The following is a 13,491-nucleotide window of genomic DNA, read 5'->3' as shown; positions in this document are numbered from 1 at the left end:
GCCTTAAGACAACAATTCTGATGGCTAAAGATCCAAACGGGACACAAAAAAAGAAAAAAGAAAAAAAAATACATGTATATTAATAGTTTTTACATTTAACTGCAGTTAAATGTAAAACCTATTAATATACATGTATATTAATAGGTTTTACAGGTTTCCCAACAGATAAAGACCTCTATCGTAAATATACTTCACCAAAGTAATTAAGTAGTAGATAAATCACAATAATGTTCAAGTTATTTAAAATTACAGAAAGATTTATAGAAGAACTCCTATAAAATCTTTCTGTAATTTTACAGAAATTATTTATAGAAATGTTTTTTCACAGAGAGGAACTTTTTTTTTTTTTTTTTACAATTTAAGGCCAAAAAGTCATGCTTAGAGCACTATTTCTTTATCACATGGAAATCCAGACATGCTGTTGAAATTGCTCTTTCCTTTCTAATATAAAGATATCTCTGGCATTAAATGCACAGTTCATCTTCTTTACAATGACAGAAGGGAGCGCTTCACTGGTCCTTTAAGATCAAAGTGGGATGTATGTGGTCCGGTATTTAAATGAGTTTGACAGCCCTGCCCTAGAATATCAATAGTTCCCACTGTGTCTGCGTGGGTTCTTTCTGTTTACTCTAGTTTCCTCCCACAGCTCACAAGAAAAAATAAATATCATTAAAATTTGCAGTCCTGTGTGACCTTCTAATGATAGAGACAAGTCCAACTTAATTTCTTTGTCTTTCACAATCACTGTTCAAATGTAACTTTCAAAAGTAGTTTTAAGTATTTCACAGGAAAAGAGACACTCCTTTCCTTAAACATACTTGCAAGTTAGGCAAAATTAAGCTTCATAATACAGCCTCCACGCTGAAAAGTACAGTGTACTTATAATGTAAAATGGAGAAATATTGTTTGTTTTGTGCAAAATTACCTAGAAATTATGCAGTACTTAAAATTACTTATGGAGTACTTAATTTACTAACAGCATATTTATTTGTTTCCTGTAGAAACCAGATTTGTTACCCCCTTACTCTAGCTTGCATACAATTAAGTATCTGTAGTTAAATATAATTAATATGTAATATCAAATAAAAGAGAGCAACATAATACATAAGACACTCACAATAATCTGATTAAGTGTAAATAACATAAATAATTTAACTAAATGTTGAATGTTATTGTTCAGCACACAAGACTGACAGCACACAATGTGCTTTGAGGTCATTGAAATTCCTTTTAATTACAGGGGAATTACAGCCTTAATCATAGGCTATAATATGAGGGGTTACTTTGTAAAGGTAAGCCTGAAGCATGCTAAGAATAAGCATGAATGGTCCAAAAGTCAACATGCAGAGATAGTTAATGACATTCAGAAATTAATTTAAGTTACTTCAGCCGTTATAAAATCACCAGCACCAATGACATTAACTCAAACTTTAAATTCTTCTTATGTAGGAAACAACAGCAGCCACAGTTTAAACTAAATGAAAGCACAAAGATTCCACTGTTATGCGTTATTTTCAGACTTCTATTGAGAAATATCAAAATTTAAACATTATTTTTATTGTGTGTTTTCTTTTGTTTTGGTTTTATTTTGCCAAAGTCAGACATATTTGATGCCGTTCTAAAAGTGCCATAACACTTCCTTTATGATTTAAATGAAAATGTCACCACTGAAAAGTTTTGAAAAATGACACGATTGGTTCAAAGTTAATGGTCCGTTTCTTTCTAGACTACTGCTGCCAGTGTCCTGCAGCGCTGCCGTCTGGCTGCCACTAATCAGTGTCATCCTGCCTGCAGCACACCACTGTCTGCTCATGTGGTTAACGAATTCTGCAATGACTTAACTCGCATTCAGCCGCTGAGACTTTTGCTGATAACAACATCTTATTTCAGGACGCATTTTCAGTCTGCTTACCTGCTTAACTCACAGCTCCATTGTTTATTTCAGTGTTTTCAGCCTTTGTCTACCAAGACAAACACACTAGTCAGTTCATCGCTGAATGTGATGTGGATTTAGTGGATACATCGATATGTTTTAAGAGTGAAAAATTACATTTTGCCGCAATCGAATTTATATTCATCAAATATCTGTACAGAAGATAAAGAATATAAGAAAATGAGTATAAAAAAATACATTCTCAAGGGAGAACTCCCACTCTTGGTCTTACTAGGCGGTGATCATGAGATAGTCAAGAATGAAAGGGATCCTAGAGATCTTTAAATAAAGTTAAGTTAAATTAAAAGTCAAAAATAATCACACTTTTATCTCGTGGTTGAGAGAACAATAAGTTTCATTCAAAAGTTTTTTCATCAAAAGTTTTATTTTTAGATCATCTGCAGTGGTTTGGCTGCCGGAAAATACCTTTGTGGAAGTTTTAGGGACATTCCAGTGTCAACATCCCCTTTATGGCATTCACTTGTGGTCAATGTTTCTTACAGATCTGTTATTGTTTTAATCTTCTGCTCTTAATGTTTAGTGTAGTTGTCATTTTTTACTGATCAAGGGACATGTCTTGTCATAAATCCTTAATCAACCAATTAGCATAAGTTAGCCAAAATGCCAATTTTGCAATCAATATCTTTCTTGATCTTTCTGAAACTAAAATACAGTGGCATTGTTTTTTGTCTGGAAGCAGGTTTTTAGCTCCATTCACTCCTATTCAATGAGGATTTCTTGTAACTAGAGCCAAACCACAATTTAAAATTCTGCTATTCTGGTTCCGGCAAGGGGCTCACAGTTGCTAGGCGAAATCAGTCACAAAGGAGTTGCCACGCTAAAAACCACCTTGTGATTGCTTTGGATACCCTGATCGCCAATAGTTTGCATGGAAGATGCCAAATTATATGCAAGCACTCACTCACTAACTAGTAGATGAGTCGTAATAAAACTTGAAGAAACACAAACCATAAGAGGCGAATATTCACCAGGCAGAACCATCTTCTTTTCCAATTTGTGTTGCATGTTTCACAGTCTTCTTAGTTTGTATACAAGTCAAATAGAAACTGCCAGAGCAACCTCCTAGCAACCAAAACAATTGCAAGGAGAGAAAAAACTGAGGTGACCCTTGCACAGATAATATGTAGATGTAAGAAGGCACTTCCTTGACCTCACTTCAGTGTGTTTGTTAATACAACAGATGAGTAACCCCAAATTCGGTTACACCATTGTTCAATAACCCTTTCCTTTGAAAACGTTTTCATGGAACAAGCTGAAACGACTGTTAGCCACTGGATCAGCATTCTTGGAGGAAGCTCTCAGGCCCTCAGTGGCTCATTGTCTGTAACTTCCTCCTGCTTCTTCTGCAGTAATATCTGAAGGTACGGCAGTCATATGAGCAGAGCTGTTGAACATGCAACCACTTAACTTGAACAGTTTCCTTCCCACTCTACTCTGCACCAATGGAAGTCATGGGATGGGGATGACAGGGATTATGCGGGTGATTGGGAATATCATGTCTGTGCTCATGTGTGCGCATTTGTGTTGCCACGTGAAAACCTTTAAGAAGTTAACTGAGCAAATGTGTACTATGTTTGAGTGTGTCTTTTTTTACAGTAATGCTAAGGCTGTGCTAATATGATTTTATAAGAATTCAAATCAGGCTTGGGGATCAGATGTGTGTGTGTGTGTGTGTGTGTGTGTGTGTGTGTGTGTGTGTGTGTGTGTGTGTGTGTGTGTGTGTGAACATCATGAGATATGGGTTGGCAAGAGACACACTGAGTCTGAGAGACTGCAGTGTGTGTGAATTCCTGACATCCCAGATTGATTTTCAGTGAATCACGGGTTTCATTCCTTGCTATGTGAATGGAGGAGATTATATAACACTGTCTCTCTTGTTTTCTTTTTCCCCCAATTAAACTAGATAAAAGTAGGACTTTTATCTAGTCCCACTAGTAGAACCAAATTTGAAAAGGTTAGCAGGTTAAAACACACACTTAAGACTGTGAACACGATAAACACTGAAACTATGTGTTAGCATTGAAAATTATTTACTTGTTAACATATTGATGTTAGAGTGCCGAGCATAATTGCACCTGGAATACTTTTATGATAATTGAACGGCTGATTTGGGCAGCATTAGCATGAATGCTAATGCTAATGTTTTAGCTAATGCTTAGCTAAAGCCTTGAACATATAGTTACTTTAAATTTACATAATAAATTTATGTTCAGTAGTAAAGTTAAATATGTTTAAGTCAACATGACTACATCATTTGTCATGGCTGTCAATTAAAAAAAAAAACAGTACAATATTAATATATTATCAGTAATTTGATGTTGAAATCGCCCCAGACAACTGAACCGAATTTCTGGGATTTCCTTACCTGGATGATTGAGCATGTATCAAAAAAATGTCACACAAAGGGAGGTGGAGCTTGACTTGAGTTTCAAATGGAAAACAAGCCTTTATTATGGAAAATTACAAGAAACCGAAAACAAAGCACCAAGGACAGTGGCAAAAACTAAACTAGAACCTAAACTGGGAAAACTATGAGGACTGTGGTAACTATGAATCAACTATGACAACTATGACAAGACATGGAGGAAGGTAACACAGATGACCCGACAAAGACAGAATGAAAACACACAGACTAAATACACACAGGAGGTGATCAGGAGAAGTGGAAACACATGGGAAAACAGCTAACACAAATGAATATCATGACAGCACAGGGAAAAATAACACTAAGCACAATGAACATAGAAACAAGACTTTCAAAATAAAACAGGAAACATAACGAGATGCTGACATGACACGAGCGTGACAACATGAAACACATGACAGACTAAGACTAACATGGTGGACTGACGAAGAGAGCGAACACTGTAGAACAACCAGAGGGAAAAGGGAAGTGGAGATGAAACATTGAGCACAAAGAGAGACTCATAAATTAGAAGTTATAGGAAACGAAACTAGAATAAAACTCAACTGAATCCTAACTAGTAATGCTAACACAAGAACTTAACATATGAACATGACAAGATGCAGACATGACACGAACTGGGTAACGTGAACCACACAGACATGAAACAGGACAGGTTAGACACACGAACCAACAAAGGAGACTAAAGCACCGGGGGTGAAGACACAAAAGGATCTAATAAGGAGGAACTATAACTGAGGATCTAGGAGCTAACGATGATTAAATGGACCAAAACATAAACAATGAAAAACCAAATACAATGAAACTCAAAACACTGGGTGACACAACCCAGGACCATGACAAATAAGTTAGTATTTTGCACTTCCTGTACCCTTTTCTCAAACTCATTTGTTGTTTTGAATGTGATTTCAGGTACATGAATGACATTTTCACATCTTGTTTTACCACATAAAACACACAAGTAAATATCCCAGTTATACAATGAAACTTGTATAATGTGTTATAACTTGTAACTTGTGTATATAACTTGTAACATGCGTCTTGGTCATTGTGTCCTTGGGCAAGACACCCGTTGCCTACTGGTGGTGGTCAGAGGGCCCGGTGGCGCCAGTGTCCAGCAGCCTCGCCTCTGTCAGTGCGCTCCAGGGCAGCTGTGGCTACAATGTAGCTTGCCACCACCAGTGTGTGAATGTGTGTGTGAATGGGTGGATGACTGAATGTAGTGCAAAGTCCATAGGGACTAGTAAAGCGCTATACAAATACAGGCCATTTACCATTTAAATCAAACTTGAAATTGCGTGGGATATTCAAAGTCATGATGTTGAATTCAGGGAATTAGTGGTGTTGATGTTATATAACTGTACTATACTCAGTGTTTTATCTCCTTTGACTGTATTCACTCTCCAGAAATCATAAACTTGGAGTAAGTTTGTGGAAAATATCTTGTTGAATAAAGCATGTATGTGTCGTAACTTTTTATTTCTTAAAGCATAAGAGAATAACCAATTAGCCCTTTGTCAAACAAACCAGGACAATGCTAACTTTGAGGCCGACCTATGAAAACCATGATCCCTACACTTCTTTGTAGCAGAGAGGATCCCATTGTTAAAAACAATGAAAACTGTTGGTTTTCTTCTGCTTTTTCGATTGCATTTTGCTTTCAGACTACTTTGTCATGTTAGTCACCGTTTCGGTTTCTTCCTTTCCTGTTCAAGCCAACTTTTCAACCACATACCTACCTACCCATAAATCAGCAGTGAGCTAAGTGGAGTTTGGGTATTTGGATGGCTTCTCCATTGTAGCCTCTTCCTAGGTTGAATTCCTACAATCGATATAATCGGAACAATAAAATTAGCAACAACAACAACAACAAAAAAAGATGCCAGCCATCCTGGAGTTTAATCAGGGCTTAAAGATGCCAGGCAGCACGTGAGTACAGCGTGGTTATCTCTGTAATGAGTGACTATGCGAGTGTCACATGTGCTCCACACATAAACCCAGTGCCCTGGAAATGGTTAAACTTTAACTGGCATTACCCTAATAAATTTCACTCGTGTACAAAAGAAAACATCTATCTTATCTCCACAAAACAAAACACACGATTTCAGGCCGTATAATCCCTGTGAACTGTGTTCTTGGAAATACTGCAGGTAAACTGTATAAGTGGTAAAGGCATGTCTGTCCGTATGTCATTTGTCTTAATTATAGAAGTTGAGCTGCCCAGGTGATCAAACAGTTGTTTGATCATTCATGTGTTTACTGAGCATGTGCGTTCCCGATGTGTTTTAAGCACAGCAGTGGTGTGAAAGGTCTGCTTTTCTTCTTCTTCTGCAAAAAAAGAGTCAGTATTCAGAGTAAAATACACATATTTTCTGTAGTAAACACATCATTTATTGCTCTTGTGGTGGCCAAAGAACTGCACATTACTGCACAGTCATACACAAATACCTGTATTTCCTATATACAGCATATAAACTAGTCTCCTTATATGGTGCACAGACCTTGCCAGGGATTACTTCAGAGAGGGTTTCCCCAAATCAATTTTCTTTATAAGGGAGCACCCTAATATGGCCTCCGCCAAGCTACACAGTCACTGTCTCCCTAATACAGTGGGTGCAGGAACCTCTGGCGTCAACTCAGGGGGGCAGTGACCTTTTCTCTTCCTTTAAATTACTGCAGTTGGATAGATATAAGAGCGAAAGATATCCTATATACCCTAAAAGTGAGCCCCTGGTTGTTTAAACAAAGACAACAACACTTTTGCTGAACCAAAGCAATCATGTGCCAACATGCCATATAGTTAAATAACGTCATATAGTGATTGGACAGGAAAAGTATTATTCAATGTATCGAAATAGTTAGCTTAAGTTGGCTAAAATCAGCTACCATCACAAAAGGGGACACACAAGAGCAATATTAAGAAACCGAGTAAATCCTGATAATTGCAGTAGGTTTAATCCCCAGTCTGCATATAAAATAACCGACTGGCCACAGGATTGCTTTGCACGCTCTGTACACGATTTGTCATTTTTTTCAAGACGTTTTTGTTGTTCTTGTTATCGTGTTTGTGCTCAGAGGTTAACCAAGAGGCACAAAAAAAGTTTGCTCTCAAAGGTCAGACTAACTTTGTATTTGACTATTTCCAGACAAACCAGCAGGAAGACACCCACCGAACGCTGTTTGCCTCTGCACTGACAGCCAACACAAACACACCGAAAATACATTTCCTCACAAACAGACAGCAAAGAAAAAAATCTATACTCGGCTTGTGCGAAGGGTTGGCCTGTCTAGTTTGAAGAGTTTGTGCAGAGTCAAAACTTACTGCTGTAGAGACAGACTTTTGGGAGACAGGTCTTCCTACTATGCAAAAGATCGTGTTAAGAGGCAAATCGCATTTACTTTTGTAAATAGTAATGGACATAGTAAATGCACAACCTTGCAAAGATGTCCCAATAAAGAAGCAGTCTGTGGGAGCAGGACAGATCACATAAAGGTAGTAATAAGGACCCACGCGGAGTGAATCATGGTTTAATTACCTTACTGTGTATCATTAGAGCAGTACAGTAGATAGTTAAATAGGTTGCAGACAGTATTGGTTAGACTGAGTTATCATGACATAGGTTAGATCAACACTAGTTTCACCAAAACTAAAATACACAATATGGAGAAGAAAAATTGGACCCCACTGCATAATCGTTGAATTCAAGTGTTTTCAGTGTCACAAAATCAAACACTTGCTCATGGAGTTTGTAATTTTTTGTTAAAGAAAGAGTCATTGTAAAGGGCTCACTGGATTTAAGCTAGCATTGCGACAAGTCAGTTTGTGAAATTTCTTCTCTCCTAGATATTCCATGATCAGCTTTAAGTGGTATTCATTACAGAATGGAAGTGTTTGGGAATCACAGCAACTCAGCCACAAAGCTTCAGACCACATAAAGTTACAGAGTGAAGTGCTGAGGCACCTCTGGCATTAATATCGGCACAAAAGCTATGCACTGGGAGCTTCATTGCATGGGTTTGCATGGCTGATCACCACGTGCAAGTTTGCCTGATGCATGTCACAATAAAAATCCCTTTTCTAAATTGCATAAAATGACAAATGTTTGTCTGATCACAAATTCATGGTAGCTGCCGCACTTTGAGAACATCAGGAAAATGATATATTTACATAACATTAAGTTCTTCTTGAGTAAAGACCATAATTATATTCCAACACATGTAACACCAGCAACTGTAAAAACTTGCCACTGTTAGCACGCTAGTTAGCACTAAGCTCGCTGTCTCTACTGACAAAGTATCCTCCTCTAACATAGCTGTTACATAGCCACGAGTGTGACCACTGTGAATGAAGGTGTAAAGCATTCCACACTTAAGACTGTGAGTTCTTCAACTTTCGATAAGTCACTTGTCACTTCCTGTGTTATATATATATATTATATACAGAGGTGGGACCAAGTCATTGTTTTGCAAGTCTCAAGTAAGTCTCAAGTCTTTATCCTCAAGTCTCAAGTCAAGTCTCAAGTAATGTCAGGCAAGTCCGAGTCGAGTCTCAAGTCACTGGTGTAAAAGTCCGAGTCAAGTCACAAGTCTTAAACTTTGAATTTCAAGTCCTTTCGAGTCTTTAAAAAACCCCGAAAAAAAGCATGTTGCAGTTATATGCTAAATGTAAATATTAGACCATGTAATTTTTAAATCTGTGTTTTTCTCAACACATGACAAAATAGTGAACTTAGAAAATATACACAAATTGTGAAATTGCACCTCTATAAAATGCAGCTCAATTAAACCTAGCTCCAAGAATAATTTTCACCGACAGTTCTGAGATAAGCTGCATGTTATTCTTGGATGCGGTTGTAGGACCAGCTTTAAAATCGCATGACAAAAATATCATACATATTAAAAAAAACTGTATCACCAACGTAGCCTGGACAACATTTGCTAGTTAGATGAAGTCAGCTATCTCATCGTAGCATATTTATATGCATATTTATAATTATACGGTTCTTGGAGTGAGTGCATACACTCATGAAGTTTAGTAACTTCAGGTCACTGCAACAAGCCCAGGTACAGTTTACCGACGGATGGGTACAGGACCTTGAAACGCACCGTGTAGAACGAAAGACCATCGTACCTATCATAAGTTTACCAGTCTCACAAATCGTCGTCATAAATACACATTCGTTAACCGTTTATTAATAGGACCTTTGAGCTCAACGGTAATTAGTCAGTAGTGGAAATAATTTCTGGTACCCATCACAGAAATGTAGCAGTGACAATAATATTGTATGCTGTAATCGCACTGGGCAATTAGTGATACAAAAACCTGTTTTATCCTGTGAATAAAAGTATATGTTTTTGTCAATGTACCATAATAACAGAGGCGAAACGCAATATTGTGTCAGGACAATTCACTATTTATGCACAATAAATAAAGGAGCATAGCGCGACAATTTCTGTTCAGCGCCAGACTTGCTTGTAACCTATATCACCAATTATGTTAAGAAAAATGACGTATTAACTACAACAGCAGACTGACCTTTGTGGAAATGCTTGGAGCAGACTAACCTGTGAGCTGGAGGGTTCTGGGACGTTATATTTGATCTTTGAATGGCTGAAATCCAGGCCATCCGTCGCGTCTTTGTTACTTCGGAAACATGGCTCGAACAATTTCTCTTCAACGTCGTAATCCGATAACAACCGATCTCTTTACCCGTCGGCTTCCCGTGGCTGTCATGCGACCGGCTATTGCAGTTAATAATACAACGGCTTCTTGACATTTTTGTGTTTCTTTTTATCGCTGTGTGACTGATTTCAATTGAAAGCCTGCGTGCGCTAGTACCTCTTGCCACGAGTTCCCAGAATCCTTTGCGGTTTTACCCCTGAATGACATCACATTTTCAATCTCTATATAATATGCATGTTAAGTTTTATATTTGGGGTGAAATATCAAGTCTTTTCAAGTAAACCGGTTAAAGTCCAATTCAAGTCCCAGGTCATTGGTGTAAAAGTCCAAGTCAAGTCACAAGTCTTACAACATTTTTTCAAGTCAAGTCTAAAGTCATAAAATTAATGACTCGAGTCTGACTCGAGTCCAAGTCATGTGACTCGAGTCCACACCTCTGATTATATATATAGGTTCTGCAGCATCCGGTCCCGTACCAGCAGACTGAGAGACAGCTTTTTCCATCAGGCCATCAGACTGCTGAACACGTCATAGACACCTCAGCTTCACTACTGGAACTTCAACATTATGCACTCCACACTGTATATAAATGCCACTTGTTTTGCACATATTCAACTCTGTATATTTTATATATTTTATTTATTTATTTATTTTTTTTATTTTTTTATTTTTTTTACTATTTAATTTGTAAAAATGTGTATACACACACACACACACACACACACACACACACACACACACACACACACACACACACACGTAGGAAAACATTTAGTATACACATCCAGAAATGCATACACTATTATATATTGTACATATATTTATTAGTTTCAGGTTGGCCATTCTTGTATTTTGCTCGTTTGTCTTGTTGTGTTTGCACATCTCTGTTGCTTGTGGGGCTCGCACACAAGAATTTCACTCGCATGTGCTGTGCCAGTGTGCCTGCACATGTGATGTGACAATAAAAGTGATTTGATTTGATTTGATTTGATATATTTTGAGAGTTGACATAAGACGCAGCCTCACAAAACCATTAGTGTGGCTGTAGCTATACTGACTTATCAGATCGTACCGTAAACTGCAAATTAAAGAGCAGATAAATAATAAGATTAAAAGAAGTGAATGTAATCTTTTTTTCAGCTAATACTCAGTGAACATCAGCTCTACACATAGTTTTTTAGTTTTTTCCCTTTTAACAACATATAAGATTTGGTTTTAGATTTTATACTAATAAAAATCTCATAAAGGCTGCCAGGGCAAATTGCCCTACAAAGGTTTCTGTGGTTTTACGTCATATATTGTCATGTACATGACAACTGAGTTATGACAAAAATGCTATATGAGTAGTGCAGTTCTGATAGAGGGCTCCTCTGTGTCCAGAAGATGTAAGAAAACTAACTGCTTTTGTTCCCACCCTCCCTTTTAACAGTCAGACAGTAACATGATTACACGAGAAACTTGGGCACATGATCTGACCTTAAGTTCAGCTTCAACTCTAATTATGAAATTAAGTGGCGTATGGATTTTATTCTGCTGCCCAAATTGGAAAACCTCATTTTAGTCTCTGGCGAGAGTTTATCTATTTCTTTCCCCCCTACACTCACACACACAGTTGCCCATAGTAAATGCACAAAGAAACTCTGTATGAAATATTTGGGTTGCACATGGATCCAAACTGGATTGAGATCCAATGAGCCCATAGTGGAGCAACATTTTCCCCGCGTCTGCATTCATCATATCAAACATGTCATACATCAGTGGCAACAGAAGGCCCTTTCTTTTAAAGACTGCAGGATCCAGTCTAGTAGTTGCATTACATAGCCACTGCATTACAGCCGCAAGACGCAAACCACCTTTAGCAGCCTCTAAACCCTCCTGAATGGGAACCTGTCTAACTACCTACACCTAGAAGGGGCCTATCTTGTGGGTTTGGGGGCATCTTACATTAACTTTAAGGGGTCACATAAGGAATATATGTTAAAGAAACAGTTTCTAAACTTAAACAAACATGTATATATATATATATATATATATATATATATATATATATATATATATATATATATATATATATATATATATATATATATATATACACATATATATAGTGATATACTGTAGGTTTTGTTGTTGTTGTTGTTTTTTGTTTGTTTTTTGTTTTTTTAAATTTAATCACCACTGGTAGCAGCACTGAGCATCTGTGTATGTGAAAATAATAACCTGTCATGTAACACACATGACATACTGGCACTCTGCTACAAGCATAATGATTAAACCAAAAACATGATTACTGGAATGCGGCTTGACAAGTTATATTTTTCAGAATTCTTTGCTTGTTCGATACAATGAAGTGTCACGTAACAGCTGCTTCCCAGCAGTAAATGCTTGATAGGCATAGTAAGTGTCAAAACAGGTCATTGTAACGTGATTTCACTTATCCAAAAAGGTTTGGATCATGGCTACCTTTTATTTGACAAGCCACTAAATTATCAACGTGTTGTGTCCTCAGTCATGACAACTGACCTTTAGAAGATAAATTATTGAAATTAAATAATGATATTCAGTGAGTTTAATTATTTTAAAATGTAACACAAGTACATTGTAAGTAACTGTAATTAAAATACCTAAAAATGAACAGTAATCAGTTACTCTACTTTTTCAGTGGAAAAGTAATTTAATTACAGTAATGCGTTACTTAGTAACGCGTTACACCCAACACTGCTTCTGAGGTATCTGGAACACAGCATTAAAAAGCAATTGCTGAGGTTATTGTGGTTACTTAACATATTTTATATACAGTCTGTGATCACAACACTAACAAAATGACTGCATAGATGGTTGCGTTAAAAAAATGGGAGGCAGGAAAATAATAAATCCTTGTAACTACAAAACTACTCTAGGTGTTATTGCATTTTTAGGGAGCTTCGCTTTTAGAAGTTGAACTACAGATTTGATGGAGAATTAAATACGTTGAAGCCACTATGACCAGAGCCCGGATAGCTCAGTCGGTAGAGCATCAGACTTTTAATCTGAGGGTCCAGGGTTCAAGTCCCTGTTCGGGCGGCGGAAGTTTTAAATATCGAGACTAAACACTGAGCATAAACAAAACCCAAACTGGAACTACATGATATAATTTTTAGGAGTCGTGATTATGTAGTTCTCCAACTAAATGCTGTGGCTTGTATTCAGCCATTGTGTTCGTTTATATGAGTGCTATATCCTGGTGTCCTACTGTAACCTGAACGAATACAAATAAAAGCTTTAGATCAGCCTCGTTTCGTGTCTCTTCTACGTTACATCAGCCCAGCTCGTTTCTCTGAGTCCAGTGACGATCTCTGCCCTCAAACGACATCACGTGAAAGAATAGTGACAGGGATCCCTCAGCCAATCGGCTCCTCTGTTTTGCGGCTTCCCATTCGACGATAAACA

This window comes from Rhamphochromis sp. 'chilingali' (genome assembly GCF_963969265.1).
Source record: "Rhamphochromis sp. 'chilingali' genome assembly, chromosome: 8".
NCBI classification, from domain to species: Eukaryota; Metazoa; Chordata; class Actinopteri; order Cichliformes; family Cichlidae; genus Rhamphochromis; species Rhamphochromis sp. 'chilingali'.
Note: the sequence above shows the minus strand (reverse complement) of the source record.